The 7062-nt window shown below is 47.6% G+C and overlaps 1 long non-coding RNA gene across 1 annotated transcript; it reads left to right on the top strand.

Moving 5' to 3' along the window:
* The first annotated feature begins 463 nt into the window (after positions 1 to 463).
* LOC128791398 (uncharacterized) lies at positions 464 to 5268 on the top strand. The gene is made up of 2 exons (XR_008432042.1): positions 464 to 4313; positions 4425 to 5268. It is a non-coding gene; the product is annotated as an uncharacterized LOC128791398 (long non-coding RNA).
* The last annotated feature ends 1794 nt before the right edge of the window (positions 5269 to 7062 follow it).

Raw genomic sequence — 7062 nt, 5'->3', positions numbered from 1 at the left:
ACTGGTAGACCACTTAACCCATTACGTGGAAGCTTATCCTACGGCCCGAGCTACTTCGAACACTGTGGTAAAAGTATTATTAGAGCAAATTATCCCCCGGTATGGATTAATTGAGTGTTTAGACTCAGACCGGGGACCCCATTTCACCTCTAAAATTGCAAAAGATGTCCTGACAGATTTGGGAACTCAATGGAAATATCACACCCCATAGCATCCACAGAGCTCGGGAGGGTGGAAAGGATGAATGGAGAAGAAAAAAACAAAAAACAAAAAAAAAAAAAAAAAAAAAAAAAAAAAAACAAAAAAAAAAAAAAAAAAAAAAACAAAAAAAAAAAAAAAACACACACCAAAAAAAAACCCCAAAAAAACCTCACAAAGTTAATGCTGGAAACAAAAATGTCATGGGTTAAGTGTCTACCTCTTGCCTTATTGAACATTCGAACTCAACCCCAAACTGTGGGAATCTCTCCATTTGAAATGTTATTTAGAATGCCCAAAGATCACCCCTGCCTAAAAGATTCTCATATTAAATTTTACATCACCCAAATTATGAGCAGAGGGCAAGAATTGAGGAAGAAAGAAGTGTTGGCACAGAGACCACCAATCCATAAGATAAAACCAGGAGATCAAGTATCACAGAAACGGCAGTCAAGACGGCCGAAAAGGGGTGGACTCACGCCAGCCGAGTGAAAGGCCCGGTTGCCACAAATAACCAGTGAAGAGTGACTAGCCAGCCTGGGAACTTGAAAGTGACTCTTAAGAAAAACTAATGAACTCTGTGGACATCATCCAAATCAACCATAAGGGGAAGCAAAGGGATACAATTACAAACTAGCTAAAGACTATATAGTGATTTGTAACAAGGAAGGTTGTGGAGATTGTTATCCTTTTGTGTGCTTTATATGTAAAATTTGCCAAGAACGGTGGTGGGTCCATTGCCAGAGGGGAAGACCACCAATTGGGGTTTGTACTGAGTGCTATAAAACTCAGCGAAAACTAACTGAAACTGTGCTAAGGATAGGAGAATTGGAAAATTGGTGGGTCAGTTTTGGATCTGAGTGGTGGGAAATATTTACCAAGGGAGTATACCCTGAGTATTTTTGTTTTCATACTAACGAGCCCACTCCATTTGCTGCTCAGGTAATAAAAGGGTGTTGTCGAAAGGAACTGAAGGGGATTCCTTGCAACCCACTTCTGGTCAAAGATAAGAACTGGGAACAGTACAAGGCTAGGCAGGAGCGGAAAAGGGGACGCTCAGGCGAGTACTGCTGCTGCCGAGAAGATGGTTTACCTCGCGGCTCGAAGCACCCGAGTCGGCGAGCGAGGCAGAGAGGAAAAGGCCAAGCCCCCTCTAAGTGGAACAATGCTGAAATGCTCCAACTATTGCCAGCCGAGTACTAGGATCCCTCAAAGGACCAGTCTAAGTGCCTCCGAAACACCAAGGGAGCAGCAAGCCAAAAAGGGGAAAACAGGATATTACAAAACAAAATCAAGGCTAGGACTCCACCCTTATTGGCGAATTATTAGTTTTCTATTGCTCTGTCCTAGTGGTGTTTCTAGTCAGGACAATGCTAAACACTTTACTTCTAGCCTACGAAACAGCAAAGCGATTTGATGAACGAAATGGTAAAAGAGAAAATGGGGGATTGTGATAAACTGTGGTAACTTGTTTGTTCATCAAAGGAATTGGAATATTAAAGGAGGAAAAATAAAATTAAAGTATGAGGGACTAGCTTGCTTGTTAGGAGATAGGGGAAGCATCTGTGAAGTTGGGAAACAGCAACTCGTGGGTTTTACTAAAAAAAGGACAATAAAGAAGCAACTGCTACAAACCGCAAGGCTATAGGCATATTGCAAGGCTATAGACATATTGCAAAACGCAAGACCGCAAGTATGATTAATCACCATTTAGGGAGCTTTTCTTAGCTTCTCTTGCAGACACAGGCTAAGGATGTTGGGGGATGGCCGGAGCTGATTATGAAATCAGCGACCACCAGGCAACAGCCACCGGACTAGACAACGTAGGAGTGCTCCGGGTACGCCCATCATTGTCCGGAACCGATTGTGAAACCAACGATCACCTGCCTCGACACAACGCAGACACGATGCAGAGGGATGCTCAAGCTACGCCCACCGCTATGGCAAGAGACGCGAATGAAGAAACCTCCAAGAAACTATAAAAGAGACTGAATAAGGGGGGTGGGGTGTGGGGCACTGCAGTGTGGGACACTGCAGGAGGGGCGGTTAGGAGACCCCTACCCACCCAGCGCTGTTTTGCTTGCTACTGCTTGCTGTAATTAATAAAATTCTAATTGACCTTCAAAAGGCTGAATCAAATTATTCGCCTCAATTTATCACAGGGAGAAGGCTAAAGGGAGGGGAAATATAACATTAACCAGTGGGGAAAAGGGAAAGGAGTGTTCTTGGTGGAAGAACTAAAGGGAAAACGTGGAACAGAGAAGATTCTAGGCTAAGGGGCAGACTTGAACAATAACTGACAAGACAGGGGGAGGGTACAATTCTCCTACAAAAGGGGGTGGAGAATTCATACAACTGCTGTTTCCCATGGCAACCCTAGACTGCCTTCCCCAACCCCTCCTCCTACACCAGTGACAGCTTTTCACACTGAAGGGCAGTGCTATTGTATAACAAACACTTAACTCTTAGCCCAGCCGGGCTCGCTGGCTACTTTTGCAAGCTTTTTACCAACTAGCGATGCTTGTAAGCGGTGCTTGTAACTCCTAGCTTGTACCACGCTGCCACTAGCTGCGCTATCAGCTAGCGGCGTTCAAAGCAGCTCCTCAAACCGCGGCTTGTGCCCGCGCGCCCGCTGCGCTATCAGCTGGGCTGCGCCTAAAGCACCTTTGCAAGCCCCGACTTAAGCCCCGCGCCGCGCTCCCCTCGCTCGCCAGGGACAGCCCGTGCCACGCATGCGCCCCACCCGCTCTATCAGGTAGAGTGGCTGCTAGCCGCCCCGAGCATGCGCACTACCCGCACTAGCAGGTAGTGTGGCTGAGCTGCCCCGCGCATGCGCACTACCCGCACTAGCAGGTAGTGTGGGCTGAGAGCTGCCCTGCGCATGCGCTCTCTAGCACTGCCGCGCCGCGTCTCTCTATCTTAGCAACGCCGCACCGCGCATCACTGTTCCACTCACACATACACACACACGCACAAGCACGCACGTCCGGACGTAACAGACACACTACACTGCAATCGGGACACACACCACACACTGAAATCGCGATTTCGCCCTCCCCGAGCCGCGCTATCAGCTGGGGAGGTCCTCCCGCCGCCGGCCTCTCCCCCGATGGCGGTCTGCTTGCAAGCCCCTAGGCAAACCTGCGCGCAAAAACATCTTTTTGCGACTTATCAGTGCCAACCTTAAGAAAATAAATTAATACACACCGCTTTCATCCGCTAGTCGACGGGCCGTGGTATGCTCCCCGCAGTGTACAGCCGAGGCGCAGAGTCCCTCCGGGGAAAAGCCCCGTGGCGCCTGAGGGTGTCTGCTCCCAACCGGACCTGCGGGTGAGCAGAGCAGTCCCTTCGTGGTCGCCAACTGAAACGATACGCGGAATAAATCAATAGATTCCATAACCTGGGTTAGTTATGAAGTGGGTATGTACGTCAGCGCCCGGGACAAGTGAGATAGCTCTCCAAAACTTGTGCCCCGAGCCTCAGTCTGACCCACACTTTTATTAAAGATGTTCCATATGCAATACACTGCACGACTTTTTCATGCGTATTCAACCCCTGGCCCCGCCTGTCCTCGCTTCCCATGCTAAGTAAGTCCACGCCCTTCTGGGCATGCGTGGTTTGCTGTGGTGGTCGTACGGGGGGTCTCTTGGTGGTCCTGAGGCTGAAGATTATGGTCTTCCTCATGATTGAACTTTTGAACTTTTCCTCTCTGCGCGTGCGCTTTTGGTCCTTTGGTGCTTATCTGAGTACGTCTGTCAGTCTTGATAGGCTTAGAGACAGAGGAGCTTCTTTATCTGGGTTCTTTGCTTCTTCTGGTATTGTTCTTTATGCAAAAAGCTTCAGAAATTTGCATTTTCCCTTGCCCTTTGTATTAGGCAGAGGTTTCTTAAGTAAAAGGTTGAAAATTCAACAGATAACTCTACAAGCTAAATTAGAAATGCTTAATTCATTTTGTTAACCTAACTCTAAAAATCTCTGTTTCACCTCGAGAGCTGTCACAGAGCAGAAGGGCAGCTGAGATGCTGAAAAGCAGCAAAGCTGAACAGCCTGCCTCAGCTTCAGCAGTGTGCAATTGACTGAAGGCAAAACACGAAGCAGCAGAGCAGCGGGCTTCTGTGCGCACTGAAGGCAATTGCAAGAATCCAGCAGCTGCTCCTTGCCAAGCACAGTCAGCTGCCTAGGTTCTTGCTTCTTGACCAACTCACAGTTGCCCTTCTTTTCAGCAGCTGCCACCGTGTTCTCTGCATCTCGGAGCCTCTGGGGAGCAACAAGAATTTCCAAGGTGGTGTAAGAGCCCGTCTGAAGCCCCTCATTTTCCGTTCTGCCTTCCAATTGCCACGAGAAAGAATCCCTTCCTCCACTGCAGTTCCGGCTTAGAACAGGACACAGTGCAGGTGCAACCACTGAACCGTCATGCTAGCTGTTCCGAACAAGGCCTGGCAAGAACTTGGCAAGGACTTGGCAAGAACTTGGCAAAGACCTGACGTGGACCCAGCACGGGACAGCCTGATGCGCGGCCTGCTTCTAATCTCCGTTCTTAAGCCAAATGAACTTTTGGGGTGTCTCCCGGGGTCCTTCATTGAAGACCCCTCATCTGCCTCGTTACCACTGTGACAAACAAAGAATGAGAACCCTCCTCCCAAGGACTGAGACTGAGACCCCTGCTACAGGGAGGAGGGGAAATTGGTGGTCTGACCACTAATGACATGACCTGCTTCCCTTCAGTGATTCAAATGGACTCATTCTTCATTGTATTCGTCTTGCTTTTGTGGTTTCTGTGGACTCAGCTGTTCCCGCGTGGCGATTACAATGGACTTTTGTTGTTACACTTGCTCCCCCCTCTTTCCTCTGTGGACTATAACTGGAGCCCCGAGTCGACCAGAACTTCGGAGACTCCCCCGACACGACAGACGGAACCCCATCGTCCGGACCACTGAGGATCTCGCCTGTGTTGGTAGCTATTCCCATACCCCTCTTCTCTCTCTCTCTCTCTCCTTTTATCTCCTTTCCGATCCCCACTATCGCATTTACTGTTTTGGCCCCTAATAAAGGTGCATTTGTTGTGATTAACTGATAGTCCCTTGTTGTTTGCCTTTTTGCACTTTTGGGATCGGTGAAAAGAACCATCACGACACCCCGCAAGAAGCGGATCGTGACATTAAAATTGGCGTCACGGACAGGATTTCTGTCTAGACAGAAGGGTTGCAGCTGAAAAGGCACCCACACTGTCTTTGGAAATTCACAAAGGATCCACTAGTGCAAAAGGCGGGACACTTGTTTCGTTGTTGTTGTGTATCTGGTCTGGGAAGGAGGGACAACTTGAAGCAACTAAGCAGAGCCTCCCAGGCAGATGATTGTCCTTTCACCCAGCCAGGGAAGCGAAGGGCGACACAGCGAGGGCTGTGTAGTTTTGTGGAACTTAAGTTTGTAGCTCCCTGTCGTGGTTTTGGTCCCTTCACAAAATGAGTGACAATCTTAGCCTTGAAATTAAAGCTGAATTTTATGCACTACTAGCCAAACACAATGCCAGACCTTCTACGGAAGGAGAAAAATGGGCACAGAGTAATTGGTTGAACTTAGAAAATGTTATTGATAGAGTGTGTTCATTACAACATGAAACAAAATTCAAACTGGGCAAAAATAAAACTATCTTATGCTCAGTTTTGGGAGCTTGTCTTATGGCAGCTATAGAAAATGGCTTCGAGCGAAGAAGTGAGGAACATGCTCTAATAGACTCCCTTCAAAATCTAGTTGAAATTTTGCAAAAACAGTTCTATGAAGCAAAAGATGTGATCTATGCATTGCGAGCTGCCTTAACAGAGGAACATGTTAACAAATCACATCATGCTGATTCCTCTACAGAGCCTGAGGAGAAGGAAACTCCTCACATGAAACAAATCTATCCTCATCAAGAACTTGAAGCAGCAAGTAATTGTGGGGAACATTGCTGCCATCACTTGAGACCCTTGATTAAAACTATCTCAGTGTATAGCTATCTCAGTGATGATGATCTCCAACCTCACATCACAACCAAACACATACCATCACAACTAAACACTGCCACTGAGCTAGCTAAGCTTAAAAGGGAATATGGACACCCTCCACATGAATCAGAAACAGAATATGTTTTCCGGGTGTCCCTCACTGGTGGTGATCAAATTCAATTAACTGAACAGGAAGCCAGTGGGTACTGGGGACATGGTGTCTTCTTAACAACAGGAGAGAAAGGTGACACATGGTCCCTGACACAGCGTGCAGCTTTTTGGGCCGGGGGAACAAGCCCCTTGGAAAGGGGAGATCCCATAGCTATAATTAGTACCCCCCGACCAACTCTTGGAAAATGTGCACAAAGCTGCTTGCCTGCAAATGACTCACAAAAAGAAATTAATTCCTGGCTTTGAATCCCTGATGCAATTACCTGTGAAGCCCGAGATAACGACCCCTTGAATTTGTGGGCTTCCAGAATCACTCAAACCTACAGCAATTCTCCTTCCAAAAACGATAGCAGCTGTATCTCCTGTAGAAAGACCAGATAGATTTCCTAGTAAGCAGAAGGACCCATTTGTTCCCCTTTATGACTTGTTGAGGAAAGGGGTGAAATGGGATTGGAGTCTTTCTCAGGAGTCAGCATTGCAATTGCTGATTTTTGAAGCAACAGCTCATCAAGCACTTGCAGACCCCTATCCATCCTACAGATCCTTTCCAGGTGGAATGGGATTTGCCTCCTCAGGGCTGTCAGTACACATATGGCAGCGGGGTGCTGAGGGTCTGACAAGACCTGTTGGTTTTACTCCCGTGGTTCCAAGATGCTGAGAAAAGATACACTACCTGGGAAAAAGGATTGTTGATGGTTATCTTAGCTTT

This window comes from Vidua chalybeata, chromosome 8 (genome assembly GCF_026979565.1).
Source record: "Vidua chalybeata isolate OUT-0048 chromosome 8, bVidCha1 merged haplotype, whole genome shotgun sequence".
NCBI classification, from domain to species: domain Eukaryota; kingdom Metazoa; phylum Chordata; class Aves; order Passeriformes; family Viduidae; genus Vidua; species Vidua chalybeata.
This window is presented reverse-complemented; position numbering and strand designations above follow the sequence as displayed.